Below are 6,828 nucleotides of genomic sequence, written 5' to 3' on the forward strand. Positions count from 1 at the left end.
TTTATCCATGAAAGCTTATGCCCTAATACAGGTGGTCCCCAACCTTTTGGGGCTTCTGGGTGCCTGGGGATGGAGCCACTCACATGCCGGGCACCCGGGGGTGGGGCTGCATACACACCCGGGGCGGGGCCGCGCATGCGTCCGGGGGCAGGGCCATGCATACGCCACCGGGGGCCGGTGCCGCTTCTGTGCAGCATGCCCAGGGGTGGGGCTGGCCATATGCCACGCACCCGGGGCTAAAACGGCCCAGGCACTGCATGCCTGGGGCCAGTGCCGCTCCTGTGCCACGTAACCAGAGGCAGGGATGCCCATACGCGACGTGCCCAGGAGCTGGCAGCACCCATGCGCCGCGCACCTGGGACCAGCGCTGCTCCTGTGCTGTGTGCTCAGGGTGGGGACGCCCATGTGCTGTGCACCCAGGGGCCGGCACCACCCATATTCCATGCGCCCGGGGTTGGCACAGCCCTTGCGCCATGCACCCGGGGGCGGGGCCGCCCATAAGGTGCGCGCCCAGGGGCCAGCACTGCCCATGCGCCATGTGCCCAGGGGCAGGGCCGGCCCCGATCACTCAGCGGGTGCACAGAAATGGCCCAGTGGGTGCCATGGCACCTGCGGGCACCACGTTGGGGACTACTGCCCTAATAAATTTGTTAGGCCATGTCTGCAATAGGAAACTATTTCAAAATTACTAAATTCGACTTAAGAACTCCCAATTTAACAAATTCGAACTAGCATGTCCTCTCTACGGGGAAGCATCAGAATTAGTCCAAGGCAGGCTCTGTTAATGTGAACATGCTACCTCTGATTTAGAGCCCCAGAAAGCACTCTGGGGAGCTGCAGGAGGCTTCTGGAAGCCAATAAGTTTAAATTAGTGGCACCAGAGCATCTACACTAAGTTATTTCAAAATTATTCTTTTGGAATTAGTCTTACTCCTTATGAAAAGCAGGAATACAGAGTTCAAATTCCACAGCCCGTTATTTTAAAATAAGAGGCATGGTAGTGTGACACAACACGTATTAATTCAAACTTGGAGCGGTTATTTCAGAAGAAGGTCCTAGTGTAAACCAGGGCTTAGTCTCGGAGGCCATGTCTATGCAAGGAAACAATTTCAAAATTACTAAATTCGACTTAAGAACTTCCAATTTAACAAATTCGAACTAGCATGTTCTCACTACAGGGGGGCTTCGAAGTTACTTTGAATTAGTCCAAAATAGCATATCCACATTGAACGGATGCCAAATTGAATGGAGCTGTTGTAAAACAGTGCCAGGCTCAAGGGCTTCATGCTGCGCCTCATGCTGCAGTACTTCCAAAGTGCTGCCTATTGCTCCAGGAGGCCAGAATGAGGACAAGGATGATGAACCCCAGCATGCCCCGCAGGCCCTGCTCGCCCAGGTCCTGATTCTCCTGCTGATGCATATGCCCGTCAATCCCCTGGACAAACTGCAGACAGGACATCTGACTGGGACCCACCATCTCCCTGCAGAAGCATGTTGCTATCGTTCTTTGGAAGCTTGGCATGCCAGACAGCTACTGCTCAGTCAGGAACCAATTTGGTATGGGGAAATCTACAGTCGGAGCTGTGCTTGTGCAGCCTGTCACCTGACCCTGCTTGTTAATATATTAAGTTAGAGAACTCAGAAGAAGTGTCCTCCCTGGGTTCCTCAGAAACCTGGGAGATGTCCTGGGAGGGGGGCACCGGCTCCAAGGCCAGGAGCAGCTCGTGGCTGGTGGGCATGGTCACCTGGTGGGCCTCCTCCTCCTTCTCGTCCTCCTCCGCCACCCTGCATGTCCTGGCCAGAAACTTGGAGACAACAGTGAGGGTGGTGACAGCCTCTTTCAGGACTGCATCCAGCTGTTTGAAGAAGCAGCAGGTGTGCAGAGCTGCCCCAGAGCATCTGCTCTGCTCCCTGGCGCCACTCTTTTATTTTGAGCTAATGTTGATGGGGAGTCCTGCTGTGCCCTTTCTCGGCCAGGCTGGTGTCGATCCTGCTGTAGATGTCAGTGTTGTGCTTCTTGTTGCAGAGATCCTGGAGGTTGGACTGCTTCCCCCACACCTTGATGAGGTTCAGGGTCTCTACACCTGCCCAGGATGGAGATCTCCCAAGTCCCTGGGCAGTAGAGGCCATGGGAGCATCAGAAGTTCTAGCAGCTATCAAAGGGTCTGAAGGAGCATTAAGGGAGCTCATGTCTGCCTTGGGTCCTGGTCTCTTGCACAGGGTCGTACAGCTGACCACATGCGAAAAGCCCTTCTCTTCCCAGGATTTTGAGCACTCCGCAGATGTAGGAGAGCAGTGGAGATGCCTGGCGTGGTCTCCGGAAGCCAATTATTTCAAATTAGTGTCATCGGAGCATTCACATAAACATTATTTCAAAATTACTATTTTGAAATTAGCATTACTCCATGGCTGCATCTGGACTGGCATGATTTTGCGGAAATACTTTTAACGGAAAAGTTTTTCCATTAAAAGTATTTCCGCAAAAGAGCGTCTAGATTGGCAAGGATGCTTTTGCACAAAAAGTGCTTTTGCGCAAAAGCATCCGTGCCCAGTATAGACGCACTTTTGCGTACGAAAGCTCCGATGGCCATTTTAGCCATCGGGCTTTCTTGCGCAAAAAATTAAGGTGCCTGTCTACATGGCCCTCTTGCACAAGTATTCTTGTGCAAGAGAGCTTATCCCTGAGCGGGAGCGTTAAAGTATTTATGCAAGAAGCACTGATTTTGTACATTACAAAGTTAGTGCTCTTGCGCAAATTCAAGCGGCCGCTTTTGTGCAAAATCTTGCCAGTCTAGACACAGCCCATGTGTAAAGCAGGAGTGCAGATTCAATTCCACGGACCATTATTTCAAAATAACAGGCTTGGTAGTGTGGACACACTCCTTATAAATTTGACCTTGGAGTGGTTATTTTGAAATAAAGTCCTAATGTAGACCAGGGCTAAGGTGCCACAGGACTCCCCACAGTTTTTGCAGATACAGACTAACACAGCTACCCCTCTAAGACTAGTTCTAAAGGAATGTCAGTTTGTCAAATGGCTCTTTCTGTTTTATATTTCAGTTTAAGTATTCTTGGCATATTATTTTCAGAAGCAGCTACATGCAATACAACTATAATTTTTTGTAACATAAAATTATTTTAGATTTACCAACTCACTACAGTTTAAGATCATGATCTAAATTTTATTGTCTTGAACATATATCTGCTTCATCTTATCAAATGTTATATCATATTTTTGAGTTCCATCTCCTGTCATATGATCTCAAGCCTACCTGCTAGCCTTATAATCCTTCTGTTGATTAGACAGATTCACCACATTACCCTGATCCTGCCAATACCAGTCCTGTAATCTCTATTTTCTCAGAGGATTAAACCTCTGCCTCTGGTACTCTCTTCTCTATTTTCTAATGCCTTATTCTGAAGCCTTCTCCATCACTGAGATTACGAACAATCTTCCCCTAATATCTATCTACTACCATCGTTCACACTGTAGTCTCTCAAACCTTCTTATAGTTTTAACATTTTATCCCTATAGTCCTAGTGATGATCCCCAGACATTCACAGTAATAGGTTTCTTCCCCTGCCACTATCTTTCACATTTTGTGATTCCACATTTGAATTCTCAGCATTCAACTTCTCATCCCCTCTTTGTTCCTAGTTTAAAGACTAAGTAATCATACAGTCCTTATCTATTGACTGCCAAAACATAGCTACAAAAGTAAATTTCAATGAACTGACAAAAGCAGCAGCAAAAACATCATACATATTAATAAACCCAAAGCAATGTTCTACTAACAACCTATTGTTATTCCTTACATCAAAAGAAGACACAGGATCTGAGATCCAAAAACTGGAAAGGAAAGAAAACTAAAATTGAGCATAAAATGCCAGCTGACAGAAAAAGGTTCAGAGAAATAAGTCAAAACAACCAAGAGAAAAAGCAAAGAAAGCAGTACTCTAAATCATAGAATCATAGAATACTAGAACTGGAAGGGCCCTCAAGAGGTCATCATGTCAAGTTCCCTGCACTCACGGAAAAAGAAAGCATCATCTACATCACCCCTGACAGATGTTTGTCTAACTTGCTTTTAAAAAGCTCTTATGCTGGAGATTCACAGCTACCCAGGGAATTTATTTCAATGCTTAATCACCCTGATAGGAATTTTTTCCTAATGTCCAATCCCTTGCTGCAATTTAAGCCCATTGCTTCTTGTCCTATCCTCAGAGGTTAAGGAGAATAATTTATCTTGTTCCTCCTTGTAACACCCTTTTAGGCACTTGAAAGCTGTTCTTATGTCCCCTCTCTCAGTCTTCTCTTTTCCTGATTAAACAAATCCCACCCTTTCAATCTTCCTTCGTAGGTCATTTTTTCTAGACCTTTAATAATTTTTGTTGCTCTTCTCTAGACCTTCTTCAATTTCTCCACATCCTTCCTGAAATATGATGCCCAGAACTGGACACAATACTCCAGTTGAGAGCTAATGAGCGCTGAGTAGAGTGGAAGAATTACTTCTCAAGTCTTGCTCACAAGACTCCTGTTAATGCATCCCAGAATCATGCTTTCTTTTTTTTTTTTAACAGATTGTGGTCCATTGTGACCCCCAGATACCTTTCTGCAGTACTCCTTCCTAGACAGTGGCTTCCCATTCTGTATGTATTAAATGGATTGTTCCCTCCTAAGGGGAGTACTTTGCATCTGTCATTATTGAATTTCATTCTAATTACCTCAGACCATTTCTCCAGTTTATCCAGATCATTCTGAATTACAATCCTGTCCTCCAAAGCACTTTCAACCCCTCCCAGCTTGGCATCATCTGAAAACTTTATAAGCATACTCTCTATGCCATTATCTAAATTGTTGATGAAGATATCGAACAAAATTGGTACCAAAACTGATCCCTGAGTAACCCCCCTTCCAGCATGACAGTGAATAGTTCTCTCTGAGAACTGTTATCTAACCAGTTATCTGCCCACCATCTAGTAGCTCCCATCTGCATTGTATTTCCTTGGTTTATTGATAAGAAGGTCATGTGAAACTGTATCAAATGCTTTAATATAGTCTAGGTATACCACATCTACCACTTCCTCCTTATTCACAAATCGTGTTATCATATCAAAGAAAGCTATCAGGTTGGTTTGATATGGTTTGATCATTACGAATCAATGCTGACTGTTATTTATCACCTCATAATTTTCAAGCTGTTCACAGATGGAATCCTTAATTATTTGCTCCGTTATCTTTCCTGGCACAAAAGTTAAGTTGACTTTCCTGTGTTGTCCTTATTGCTTTTTTGCAACCTCTCTCATCTTTCACAGCTTTTCAAAGATGATAGCTAATGACTCAGATACTTCCTCAATCAGGTGCTTGAATATTCATTTCATCAGCCCTTGGTGACTTAAAAACATGTAAAATCTCTCAGTAATTTTATCTTGTTCTTTTCCTATTTTGACTTCTGAAGCTACCTCCTTTTCTTCAGCAATCAGTATTGTAGGCATCCAATCACCACCAACCTTCTTGGTGAAAACCAAAACAAGGAAGTCATTAAGCACCTCTGCCATTTCCACATTTTCTGTTATTAACTTTCCCTCTTCATTGAGTAAGTGGCCTACCCCGTCCTTCGTCTTCCTTTTGCTGCTAATGTATTTGTAGATTGTTTTCTTGTTACCCTTTGTGGCTCTGGCTAGATTGAGTTTGCTTTGTGCTTTTTCCTTTCTAATTTTGCCCTACATACTTGTGTTATTTGTTAATATTTATCTTTTGTACTTTAACCTAATTTCCAGTTTTGATAGGAAACATAAATATTCCATGGAGATAAGTGGTTGGTGTTTTCCTGATAAAGGGTAGCAGGATATATGACTTTTATAGGAGGAGTGCTGAGTTATTCTGATGACCAATTTGTTAGCAAGAGTTAAAACCCAGCATAAAGCTGTTGTGTACATTCTGTCGCCTCATTGTGACAGGATATAAGAGGGGGGAGAAAAAGAAAAGAGGGTCCAGTAGGAAACCTTACACGGGCAATAGTCAAGAAGCTGAAATTTACATATTGTCAGTAACTGAGGGTATGTCTACACTAGCCCCCTAGTTCGAACTAGGGAGGCTAATGTAGGCATTCGAAGTTGCAAATGAAGCCCGGGATTTAAACAGCCAGGGCTTTATTTGCATGTTCCTGTCCAGTCGCCATTTTTAAATTCCACTCCTCCGAAGTAACTGCCCACGGCTACACGTGGCAGTGAAACGGTAATTCGAACTAAGTCCTTAATTCGAATTAACTGTTACACCTCATTCTGTGGGCAGTTACTTCAGACTAGTGGAATTTAAAAATGGTGACCGGATGGGAACATGCAATAAAGCCTGGGATATTTAAATCCCGGCTTAATTTGCAACTTCGAATGCCTACATTAGCCTCCCTAGTTCGAACTAGGGGGCTAATGTAGACATACCCTGAGCGACCAGTAAAACCAAAAGCCAGGAAGAGATGTGCCCTCATATAGGTAGAGAGTGTGATAAACTTTAAGTAACTAAAAATCACTTCACAAGAAGTTCTACTGAGTGGTAAACATTTGCAATCTTTTGTACTATTTAGAGTGAATAAATATATCAGTTTGCCCAAATTCTGTTAGACCATATTAGGGGCAGACTGAGAACACTGCCTGTTCCTGAATTAATACCCATACTAAATTTTATAAGAGTGAACTGTAGTTACAGAGCTGTTCATGTAGGACTAAATTCACAAGGAGAAACTTAGACACTGCAATGCACATGTTGCAACATACAATTTATATGTGCCCTGCTGCCTAGTGGAATTCACAACCTCAGGTTAGGCACAC

The sequence above is a fragment of the Pelodiscus sinensis genome, chromosome 1 (genome assembly GCF_049634645.1).
Source record: "Pelodiscus sinensis isolate JC-2024 chromosome 1, ASM4963464v1, whole genome shotgun sequence".
NCBI classification, from domain to species: Eukaryota; Metazoa; Chordata; order Testudines; family Trionychidae; genus Pelodiscus; species Pelodiscus sinensis.